Here is a 12,785-nt window from a genome sequence, read left to right on the forward strand (position 1 = left end):
ATTTTATACATAGTCTATTTGAAAATAGCAGATCTACAAGCTCACACGTTGTGAGCTTGTAGATCTGCTATTTTCGACATGTGCGACAGTGAAACGTGTCTGGGCGGAAACAATTGCTTGACAGTTTGGTTCCGCATCGACAGTTTCTCCACAATTTAGAGGCAAATGTGGACATAATCATAAATATGATGATCCTAATATACAATTGAGAGTGGCGCGCATGCGCGACCGACACGGTACGACCGACCGTGGTACCGTCTACTCTCATTACGGTCCTTTTCAACCCCAAAACAAGCCCCAAAAGAAGCGCGACCATCCGCTTATAATAAGCGGACATGGCAAGTTGCCAGGTTCAGAGAAACAAGCAACCAGGTTAATGAAAACAACCACAAAACCGCGGCGTCCTCTAACATTAGTCAACCCAGTACAATGCTGCTCGGTGCAGATAAACACTTGTTGAACCAAACAGTGCGTCAAATGAATGTCTATTTACTGCTAGTAAAACAGTCACATTACAACAGCATCTCCTTCTAGAGTTAAACTCATGTTACTCTATACTGAGTCAAAGCCACGTTGTTTGCCATTGTCTCAGTAAAGTCCACTAACATATAAAATATCATTGTTCTGTCTCCTGTACTATGTCTACTGGTCTTGTATGGTATTAATACAACCGTTTTTGTATGGATAGTTATTATATCAGCACTTTTAACAGCCTGCTCAGGGACTACAGATGAAAGCTAGCTTCTGGCTAACTCTGGTTCATTACACGGATGTGAAAACCAACATGTTGATTAATGTGCACTGTGTCCCTGGTAAATACATAAACATGATAGCGATACTGTTGATAATGTAATCATTTAAAACGTCACTGCCATGCAGAAGTTGTAGGCATACGTTTATAGCCGTTAGCACTGGTTAGCCTAGGTTGTTTTTAACCCAGTTTCAGAGGCTGCTTAAAGTTAGTTTTAGCAGATCTACAAGCTCAATTTTAACAGACAAGATATAACAAATGCCATGTTGATTAAAAGCTGCATTCAGAGGTGGACATTGCTCTTGTCTTTGTATGTCTTTATGTATGTATTTTGTATTGTGTTTTGTTTTTCTTGTGTCATGTCAAATGTGTGAACTGTTTATTGTTGCATACATGGCTGCTGGGTCGCAAGACAAATTTCAGTGTGAACTGACAATAAAGTATTATCGTATCGTATCGTATCGTATCGTATTCTGCGTTGTATAATGAATTGTTATGGACAGGTCGATTGTGACATGAGTTTATGAAAACAAACCAACAGAGTCCTGGGGCCTGAAACAAACGTAACCTGGCGTTTGCACTTAATTCATTTAAGGCCCGTACATGTACATAAACGTTCACATTTCAAATATAAAGTTCTCACCTCACGGCCACGGATGTGAAAATTCTGTTCGAGCCCTCAGAAGTAACCGTATATTCAGTATTGTTCAATAAAAAGCATTTTAATCCGATCGGTGGCCATTTTCTCAGCATGTCCGCCGTGTGCTTTCAACTGTATTACCCATCGGTTGGTAGGTGTACTGCACTCTGATACAGTGTGCCAGCTATGAGCAAATGGCCACCGATCGGATTAAGATGCGTTTTGATTGAACAATACGTAAGATACGGCTATTTCTGAGGGCCCGTACATAATTATAACATCCGTGGCCATGGGGTACAAACTGTGTTTGAAATCTTAACGTTCATGTAGATGTAGGGTCCAAAAAAGGCGGGGAATATATATATATAAAGTAATAAAGGCGGGAAAAAAGTATATATCAAGTAATATTACTCACCTCAGACAACAGACGACGAAATGAAAGTAGATCAGTGATATATGAACCGAAATCAAGTAGAACAGTTTCCATAGTAATCTATCATCGACCGGAGAGACCTAGTATCGAGCGACCTAGCATCCGCTGTAAACCTTGACAAGTGAGCCGAGCTCTGCACGAGCGGCGTAGTTAAGGGGCGGGACAACACAGCAAGGGCTGTGATTGGTCTGACAAGCAGACATGCGTACATGCGAGAGGGCATCCCCGGGAATGCCCTCTCTCGTGTACGCAAGCACATCCCCCCCCCACACACACACACACACACACGCTGTTACACGCACGCACCCAAACAACTCTATGACGTGCACACACAAACACGACACGAACACGACACAAGCCCCGCCCCCCTTCCCCTCACACACACACACACACACACACACAGACACACACACACACACACACACACACACACACACACACACACACACACACACACACACACACACACACACACACACACACACACACACACACACAATTACAAGCACGCACATGCGCACGAACCAAAAATAGATACATTTGTTTTCAATGCAAACGTCATTTCACTCATTTAAAAGTTAAAGAGAAGAAGTTAGCGAAATATATAACAGCAATAATAATAATAATAATAATAATAATAATAGACATACATTGTAATATTTATTTAACAATGAATATCAATGAATCAATTATATCAATACTGCAATTGTATTAACACTCTGTTACAAGTACAAGTCTGGTAATCAAAATGTACTTGAGTAAAAGTACAAAAGTATCGGCATCAAAATATACTTAAAGTATGGTAGATTGTTGATAGTATTACATTCTTCTCAGTCTAAGTATGTTTACTAATGGCAGTGGATATGAATGAATATATTAATCTATTATTTGAATAGCTTGAATGCACAACATGGTACGTATGTCTATACATATGAAACACAATGTTATACATTATACCAGGGATCTTCAACAGGGGGTCCTCAGAGTTACTACAGGGGTCCGCCAAATCTTTGTGTGATATGATTTTTCTTTTTTTATATTAACCACTTGAACCCTAGCATCCCTTTTCTGAGGAGAACTTTAGCCAAAAATAGCAGATCTACAAGCTCACAACGCCTCGCAGTGCGAGGCGTTGTGAGCTTGTAGATCGGCTATTTTTAGCAAAGAGTTATAGGTGTAGAGGGAGAAAAGAGCAGCAAAAGTATATCTGAAACACCATTCTATACAATATAGAAAGGGTCCCTGCTTCATCTCTCTCTCTCAGCTAGGGGGTCCTTGGCCTGAAAACGTTGAAGACCCCTGCATTATACAATATATGCTGTCTTGTGTGTCGGTGAGGACAAAGCCGGTGAGACCTCCTGTGGCCGACTTGACTTTCTCCAACAGAATTGGTAGTACTGCTTTGGCCCCCAAGAACCGTATAGGAACAGAATGTACCGTCTGCAGTCTGTCACTGACAATTTCACATACCTGTACACTCCTGTAAAACAGACAAAAGACGATATACGATACGATACGATAATACTTTATTGTCAGTTCACACTGAAATTTGTCTTGCGACCCAGCAGCCATGTATGCAACAATAAACAGTTCACACATTTGACATGACACAAGAAAAACAAAACACAATACAAAATACATACATAAAGACATACAAAGACAAGAGCAATGTCCACCTCTCAGCCTACCCTTGGCCTATAAATCCTGATTGAGCCTCAGTGTCGTCTGATGGACAAAGGACCTCTTCAGTTTGACCTTATTGTATGTAGGAACACCGTATCTCCTTCCTGAAGGCAGCAACCTATATTCTCCATACAAAGCATGGCTAGTGTTTGAAGTGATATTCCTTGCCAACCTTATCATACTATCATTATACGTAGTTGTATAGAGCCTCTGAAGTGGCTGTCCAACAATCTTTGAACAAATGTTCAGTTGCTGCAGCAGTTGTGACTTTAAGGCTACAGACAGACATCCATACCAGGTGGTACTACAGTACTGAAGAACACTCATTATAACAGAAGTGAAAAACAAAAGAAGAATCTGTCTACTAGCACCAAAAGATCTCAAACGGCGAAGGAAATAGACTCTTTGCTTTGTCTTCTTACCCACTGATTCAATCTGTTCTTTCCATGACAGAAGGTGGTCAATTACTACTCCTAGGTATATATACGAACATACCTGGTTGATCTGTTCACTATGAATAGTTATGGGGGATCTGTGTATCTCTAGTGGGGCACCAAAAACAATCTCCTCTGTCTTTTTTGTGTTAATGATAAGAGCGTTGTTATCGCTCCACTCCACCACCTTATTTACTCTGTGTTGGTGCAGTCCAGGATCACTGGAACTATCCAAAAGGGAAATCAAAACTGTATCGTCAGAGTACTTTAGAATGTATTGGTCTGTTTTGTCAGTGCGACATTCAGACAGACATTCCTCAGTACGACAGCTGTCAGTATAAAGGGTGAAAAGTACAGCTGAGCTTACGCAACCCTGGGGAGCACCAACATTAGTAGTTAATGCTGCGGAGAGGGTTTTGTTCACTTTCACCCTCTGTACTCTGTTAGTAAGGAAGGAAGCATACCAGTGAATTAAGTATGGATTCAGTTGCAACTGCACCATCTTTGACACCAGAATATCAGACTGTATTGTATTGAAAGCTGAAGAGAAGTCTAAGAACAGCACCCTTGCATAATTCTTATTAGACTTATCTAGGTGTTTTGTAATGAAGTGGACCAGTGTGACAACCGCATCCTCTGTACCGCAACCTTTCTTATAAGCAAACTGACAGGGGTCAAATTTGTCTTTAGTTATACTTACAAGATGTTGCAACAGTATTCTTTCCAGTGATTTCATGATCACTGAAGTGAGAGCTATGGGTCTATAATCCTTATGTTCTTTTGGACATTGGATTTTGGGTAGTGGTTTTATGTGTGAGGTTTTCCAACACAGAGGAATTGTGTGTGTGTCTACAGAGGTTTGAAAAATTGGTTGCCACACAGGAGCCAACTCAGATGCAAAGTTTTTGAGGAGAAAAGCACTGCACTCGTCCGGCCCATTAGCTTTCCTTGTGTTAGTACACCGAAACACTTTTCTGACATCCTCTTCAGTGATGACAATTCTGTCTGAGGGGGCAGGTGTTACAGCCTTGAGTATTTCAGTGCACTTAGAGGAATCGCCTAATGATTCGAATCTGGCAAAGAAAGTATTTAGGTCATTAGAAAAGCCAAGTTCATTATCTGTCACAATAGGTTTGGTTGGGGATGACATTCCTGTCATGGATTTCATAGTATCCCACGCCTTTTTGTGATTTTTGGCTTTAAACGCATCCTCTAGATGCTGTCTATGTGTCAATTTTGCCTGCCTCATTTTTGTTTTGAGCTTTCTTTCCGTCAACTTGAGTGCACCGAAGTCTTTGTTTATGAAGGCTATTTTCCTTTCATTTATTACATCTTTTATGTCCTTGGTCACATATGATTTATTGTTCGGAAAGATTTTAATTTCCTTTGTAGGAACAACCAGCTGTACACAAAAAATAATATAATCATTTGTAACATTGGTTGTTTTGTCCAATGAACTTTCTCTAAATGTGTCCCAATCTGTACAGTCCAGAGTCCAGGCATGCTTTTAGTTGTTCCTTGCTTTCATTTGTCCATGTCCTAACTACTTTCTTCTCCAGTTTTCCCCTCTTCAGTTTTGACTTATAGACTGGAGTTAAGCACACGACATTATGATCAGAGGTCAATATAGGCGGCCCAACCGTGGCAACATATGCTTTTGGAATGTTCACATAACACTTGTCCAGAATGTTATTTTTCCTAGTCGCATCCTTAACATATTGTTCGAATCCTGGCAACACGGTGTCCAGATAGCACTGATTTAAGTCCCCAAGCACGATGGCTGGTGCCTCTGGATACTGCAGTTGCAGTCCGTGTACACAGTCAGCAATGTTTTTTGCTGCTTGTGCAGCTCTTCCCGTCCCTTTAGGAGGCACATATACTAGAAACAGTAAAATGCACCCAAATTCGCGGGGAAGGTAGAAAGGTCTTAAAGTCATGCCTAGGATCTCCACGTTGGGATCGTCGCATATCCTAAGTTTGACGGAGAAGGATCGACACCAGAGATCATTTATGTACACACATACACCACCGTAGCCACTCCCTCCACCTCTGTCCAGTCGTACCATAGTAAATCCGGGGACTTCATAAAGTGAGTCTGGTTTTGATGGCTGTAACCAGCTCTCAGTGAAACATAACAGTGATGCCTCACGAAAATCATGATTGTACCTGGTGTATGTCCGTATCGTGCCTATTTTGTTGTGCAGAGAACGCACGTTGGCCAGAACGATAGAAGGGAGCGGGGGGCGGGTGAATCTCCTCCGTAGTCGGGTCCGAATTCCCCCTCTTTTCCCTCGTCTCCTCTTCCTCTTTCCTCGGATCAACTCCACGGGGATGTTATCAAACACCGGTAGGTGAACGTGGTTTGCCGTTGTGTTCGGCTCCGGCGGCCGTAATGCCAGCAGTGCAGCTCGGCTGTACACACAGGCGGTCCCGGTCGCGCCGTTTTCACGCCAGATGTTTGTGTCGAGTTGAGTCTGTTCAACCGACAGGCAGGAGTTGATAGTCCATAGGATCAGCAGCAGAGTAATTTCTACCGCTCTCATCTTGTATCCCACAACATGTAACGACATATAGGCACACGGACAACACAAATAACGAAAACAATAAGGCATACAAGGCCCTCTGAGATCGCGGTGCAGCCGCAGAGCAGCGCACACGGAAGCAGCAGCCCTGCAGCAGCTGAGCAGAGCAGAGCAGAGCAGAGCAGAGCAGATGGTAAGACAAGGTAAGACATAACATGAAGTCTACACTGCTCATGCATTGTGTGTGTGTGTGTGTGTGTGTGTGTGTGTGTGTGTGTGTGTGTGTGTGTGTGTGTGTGTGTGTGTGTGTGTGTGTGTGTGTGTGTGTGTGTGTGTGTGTGTGTGTGGCTGACATACTGTGTCATGTCTTTCTTGACAGCCTTCTCAACAGCAGGGAGAATGCGACCAGACACACAGCGGCCCTGCCCACTATCCAGGCTGTAGCATTGAGAGGGGAGAAGCTACACAGAGTGTTCCACAGTACACTGGACCACCTGATCCACATCATGAATGGCTACTGCCTGCCCGAACCGTTCTTCTGCATCAAGGTCTGAGTTCACGCGTGCATAAGAAACAAACACCTACCTAGCTGATAGCAACACAGTACAGTGGTTGATAAACATGCTGTTCATCTCCCCAGCTTAGGGAGAGGGTGGAGAGGCTGATGAAGACCATGCGAGATCCCTCCTTGCCAGTGTTGGAGCCGCAGACTCTGAAGCGGTCAGAGTCATCACCATCTTCATCACCTGGAAAACACACATGTTAATGCAGTTTACATCTATAAATTCATGTCCATGAAATTAGGGCGAATTTGACGTTAATGCTCTTTCATTTGGATATCACGTCTCCATCTCAGTATAGCACTGGCCAGAGAACACGTGCCCACCGTCCTCTACAGTGTACTGGATGAGTTTTCCTGCCGAGCGCAGCAGGGACGGGTCATTCTCCTTCTCAAAAACACAAGTCGTGTTCCCGATAGTGATGGGATACCTGCAAAATACAAACAAAAACAGTACTAACCAAGTTTAACCATTGAATAGTGTATATACAAATCAGAATGGCAGGGAGGATTGGGCACAAAATGCCCCAAAAAGGTCAACAGGAATTGGTCACCCCCCAAAAATAGGCAATCTGCAAGCTCCCAACGTGCCGTGTGCGAGTCGACGTGTTAGATCGGCTATTTTCAGCATGCCACAGCGTCATACGATGAAGGTTAATTGAGGTTCTAAACATTAAACAGCAATGTACCTGTCCACCTCCTCTTTCATGTACAGTAGGTGGTACAGCTGCAGAAGGCCTCTGCCGCTAAGGCGATGGACATACACCTCGGCAGATGCATGGTTCATGATGAGCACGTAGGAGTTGGGAGGCTGTCATGTCACGGTCAGCACATACTTGGTGCCTTCATAGATCAGCTCCACATCCACCGTGTTGAGGAGCGTGTGTGCAGGTAACACCTGACCTCTGGCAAAGACAGTGGGAGATGTGTGTGTGTGTGTGTGTGTGTGTGTGTGTGTGTGTGTGTGTGTGTGTGTGTGTGTGTGTGTGTGTGTGTGTGTGTGTGTGTGTGTGTGTGTGTGTGTGTGTGTTAGTGGGTGCGGTTATTTATATTCCCCCTTTTCCCAATTTGGTCATTATGCCAATTCAACGTTTTTCCCCTCTTGTGTAGTCCCCGTCACTGCCAACCCCTACATTAGGTCATGTGGGAGGCTGCAGACAACCATGTGCCTAATTCAATACACATGGAGTCGCCAGCCATTTATTTTCACCCGACAGTGAGGAGTTTCACCAGGGGGGTGTACGTAACGCATGTGGTGGAACATGCCATTCCTCTCGGTTTCAGATCCGACTGAACAGGCTCCGGCCAACCTCTAGGAGGCTAGTGTAGCGATAGAAATTGTGTTCGCTGGAGAGCCTGGCCAAGCCGGATGCACCGTGGAGGATTCAAAACCCCTAGTCTCTGCAGTGGTGGGCAGGAACTTCACCGCTGTGCCACCCTGATGATCAGTGGATGTGTTTTCTATCCTTTTTTTAATCCCACAATTGTATAGTCCATTTTTTCTACCAGTGCCAATTGCCTATGTAATCCTGGCCGCTACTCTCCCTCTGCCAGCCTAGGGAGAGCCCAGAACTGAGCTCATGCCTCCTTCAATGCATGAGGAGTTATCACCTGACAGGGGGGGAATTCCCCGGTTGGACGTAGTGAGCGGAAGGAACACGTTATTCCAACCAGTTCCTTTCCCCTCCATCACCAGGGGGAGGCAGTATAGAGACCAGGATTACTGCATGTTTTTTGTGAGGGTACCTACCTACCCTAAGGGACACAGGGAGAACATGCAAACTCCACACAGAAAAGCCCTTTCAACAACCCCACCTAGGGTATGGGCACTATTATGTAAACTGAACATATCATAGTATTATATAAACTGAACATATCATAGTATTATATAAACTGAACATATCATAGTATTATATAAACTGAACATATCATAGTATTATATAAACTGAACATATCATAGTATTATATAAACTGAACATATCATAGTATTATATAAACTGAACATATCATAGTATTATATAAACTGAACATATCATAGTATTATATAAACTGAACATATCATAGTATTATATAAACTGAACATATCATAGTATTATATAAACTGAACATATCATAGTATTATATAAACTGAACATATCAAAGTACGTCCGGAGCCTGAACAAGGGCTTGAGACAACTAGCGTCAACTTGCATGGTATGTGTGGATGCATCCTTACCGGTCTTAAGCCTATAAGACCTGGAACGTATCTGTGTGTCATTTTTAGATTGCTTTGGCTATTCAAAAATAGCAGATCTACAAGCTCATAGTGCGGCACTGAGTGCTGCGCTATGAGCTTGTAGATCTGCGCTTTTTTTTTTATCGTGAAAATGTGTGCAAATCTTTGAATATGTATTCTTCCATAGCGAACATTTTTAACTCTATTACACCTTCTGGGGGTCCCTGGAACAAAATATTTTGAGATGGGGGTCTGCGGCCAAAATTCATATCATTTTGGGGGTCCTTGACATGAAAAAGTTTGAGAACCACTGATTATAGCAACATATATATATTTGTTTTTTTTTCAAAAAACGTAGAATTTATATTACATTTTTTATAATCCCCAGACGCAAAGATTTGAGTTACAAATGTTTTCTTTGAAAAACATATATGGACCATTCTACCGAATTGGTTGAAATTGCAGTCCCACAATGAAAACATTATTTTAAAAAACAATTAAGTAGTCAGACCTTACATGTGTACTAATATCATCTTAGTCCATAGGTGGAGCCTGGTTTTAGCCACACTTTTCACCAAGAAATGACATAGACTTCCTGTTCATCATGGCCACCTGGTGAGTAGCTATAGTTTACTTCAGTCAGAAGTAAATGTCTTCCAAAGTCTGAAAATCTGTGTGTATTTTTAAGGATTGTCACTACCGAACACATCATTTCTGAAATGATAAACTCCTTTTGGGTTTTACTTCAAATGTGATGTTTTTTTATCCATGTACAACTGCTCAAAGCTGTGTTTGCAAGCCATGTCTTGCCTAGCATTGTTGAGTTAAGCTAAAAACTAGCTAAAATTGTCACTACCAAAACAGTCACTACCGAAACATAATGCTCAAGTTTCGGTAGTGACATCATTGTTTCGGTAGTGACATCATTGTTTCGTCATGAGGTTTTGAGGGAGAGATAAAACACCTAAATGCCAAAACAAAATGTAAAAAGTGGGGCAGAGGGAGACAGGCAAAGGAGATGGAGAAGTTTTGTTGGGCTTCCACATGACCTAGCACCGAAGGTGATCAGACAGTAGTTATTAACTTGAAGAGCTTGAGCAAAGTTGCAGAAGACCTACGCTGTGACACACAGGCTAACGTCTCATGTATAGGAAGTCACTCCAACACACCACAAGTGCATCAGGGACTGGAGTCACATGGTGGTACCTGTGGCTCATGAAGACAGAGGACTATGAAAAAGGAATGCATGAGCATTCGATCTTCTCTACTATGAGAAGTAGAGGAGATCAGTGTCACAAAATCTGTGATACAGAGATGTGGGCTAGATGTGTTGTCTGTGTACACCACATGTGTGTGTCTGTGTACACGACATATGGTACACTCACTATGTCTTATCGCCTTCCATGAAACATGACCATCCTGCCATTTGTGTTCAACTTCAACCAAAGATTTAGTTCCTGAAGGACAACAATCCAAATACCCAAAAACCTCTTCATCAGTGATGGGCCGACCGTTCAATATCAAGGAAAGAACCTTCCAGATGGGATTCACTGCTGTAAATTATGTACCTGGAAGCTGGTCACAGAAAAGGGCCTGCTTATGGAGTTGGAGCCACCATGAAGCTAACTGAAGAATCACAAGTAGCTAGGGGTACGAGTCCGACAAGTCCACAGCTAAAGCCCTTTATAACACACTCCTACTGTACCTCTTAAAGTCAAGCTCATCTACGTGGAAGACGAACAGATATGCAGAATAAGCGCAATCCTTCCAAAAGAGCTGCCCACTAACAAAGGTACACTGAGCATTCATCAACTTATTTGTACTATCCACAATCCATCCATGTCTCTTTTACAGCTGCAAATGGAGGACAATATATGATACTGTGCACCATGGACACGGTCATCATCTTAATCCATCCACCTGAGAAAGTCACTCAGAGGCATGTCCAAAGAAGCCCAGCAGTGTCTAAAGCATTAGGCTTATCTGTGAAAATATTGATGCATGCTCAAGTGACCTGTAAATGTTTTAGTCAAGTGTTTCCGTTACAAAATACTTAATTTCAATATTAATTACAAATATTGTTTGTCCTTCCAAATACATTTATATGGAAGATGAGACCTATTGTTATTGCTTCAATAATGAATTCATATATTTTATTGATAATTTTTCATTATGTTTCTAACATAAAGCAAACATGAATATTTAGCTAAAAGAGTTAAGTGACTATGGCACCGCCTTGTAAACAAAATACTATGGTCACTACCATAACATTACAGTCACTACCGAAACACCAGTTACAGTATGTTGTCAAAAATCAAAGATAGTGAGTATATTTTATAATAATGATTGGTTAGGTGTATGCGTTATGTCAACAATGAATGTTTAGCAAAAAGAGTTAAGTGGCTATGGCACAGCCTTGTAAACAAAATACTATGGTCACTACCGTAACAATACAGTCACTACCGAAATAGTGCAGTCACAACCGAAACACCAGTTATTTTGTCAAAAATCAAAGATAGTGAGTTATCAACCAGTATTTTAGGATAATGATTGGTTAGGTGTATGTGTAATTTCAACTATCATTAATTCTGAAATCAATATAATCAACTTTATACATTTTACAAAGAAATATAGCATTTGATAAATCTTAAGAATTCAATATTAAAAAATCTGTTAAAATATTCATTTTAATCTATTTAATTGTAGAAACCACCTTCATTAATTTTTAGAAATAGTCTGTACAGGGGAGGATGAAAAAATAAATGAATACGTTCATATAAGTATCTTTATTCTAAGGTAATTCTACATGTTTCGGTAGTGACACATTTTGGGAGAGGAAAGATATTCCAAAAGATTATGAAAATACAATATGATAATTGACTGTACTTTTACTAAATATGTGTCCCTTAGATCTGGTGCAACATGAATATAGTCAAAGTTTTTCCAAAATAGAATTAAAATTTCACACAATTTCCAACTCTGAATTTGAACCAATTCGGTAGAATGGCTCATATATTCAAAGATTTGCTCACATTTTCACGATATTTCAAAAATAGCAGATCTACAAGCTCATAGCGCGGCACTAGAATCTGTGTCATTTTAACATTTATTTGGGCTATTTTCTTTTTTTGAAAAATTGTGCAAATCTTTCAATACATTTCAACTCAAATCTTTGCTTCTGGGGGTCCCTGGAACAAAATATTTTCAGTTTTTTTTTTTCTCATTTTGGGAGGTCCTTGACATGAAAAAGTTGAAGAACCACTGATATATAAAAGCATAAGTAAAAGAGAAAAAAAGAAAACTGTTACGATTTAGGAGACATTTGTAGAATCGACAGAAGCAATAAGATCTCAGTTACAAATGTTCGCCTTATAAAAATATGTATATTGAAAGATTTTCACGATTTTTGAATAGCCCAAAGGAATCTAAAAATGACACAGATGATGCGTTCCCGGTCTTAATGGGTTAAGGTTGCTGGTCATGGTGATGGTGTCCAGTATCACTGTGACCATGCTGTGACCATAGCAACGACCCCATGACCCCCCTCC

Source organism: Gymnoscopelus microlampas (assembly GCF_963454915.1).
Source record: "Gymnoscopelus microlampas genome assembly, chromosome: 23".
In the NCBI taxonomy this organism is placed as follows: domain Eukaryota; kingdom Metazoa; phylum Chordata; class Actinopteri; order Myctophiformes; family Myctophidae; genus Gymnoscopelus; species Gymnoscopelus microlampas.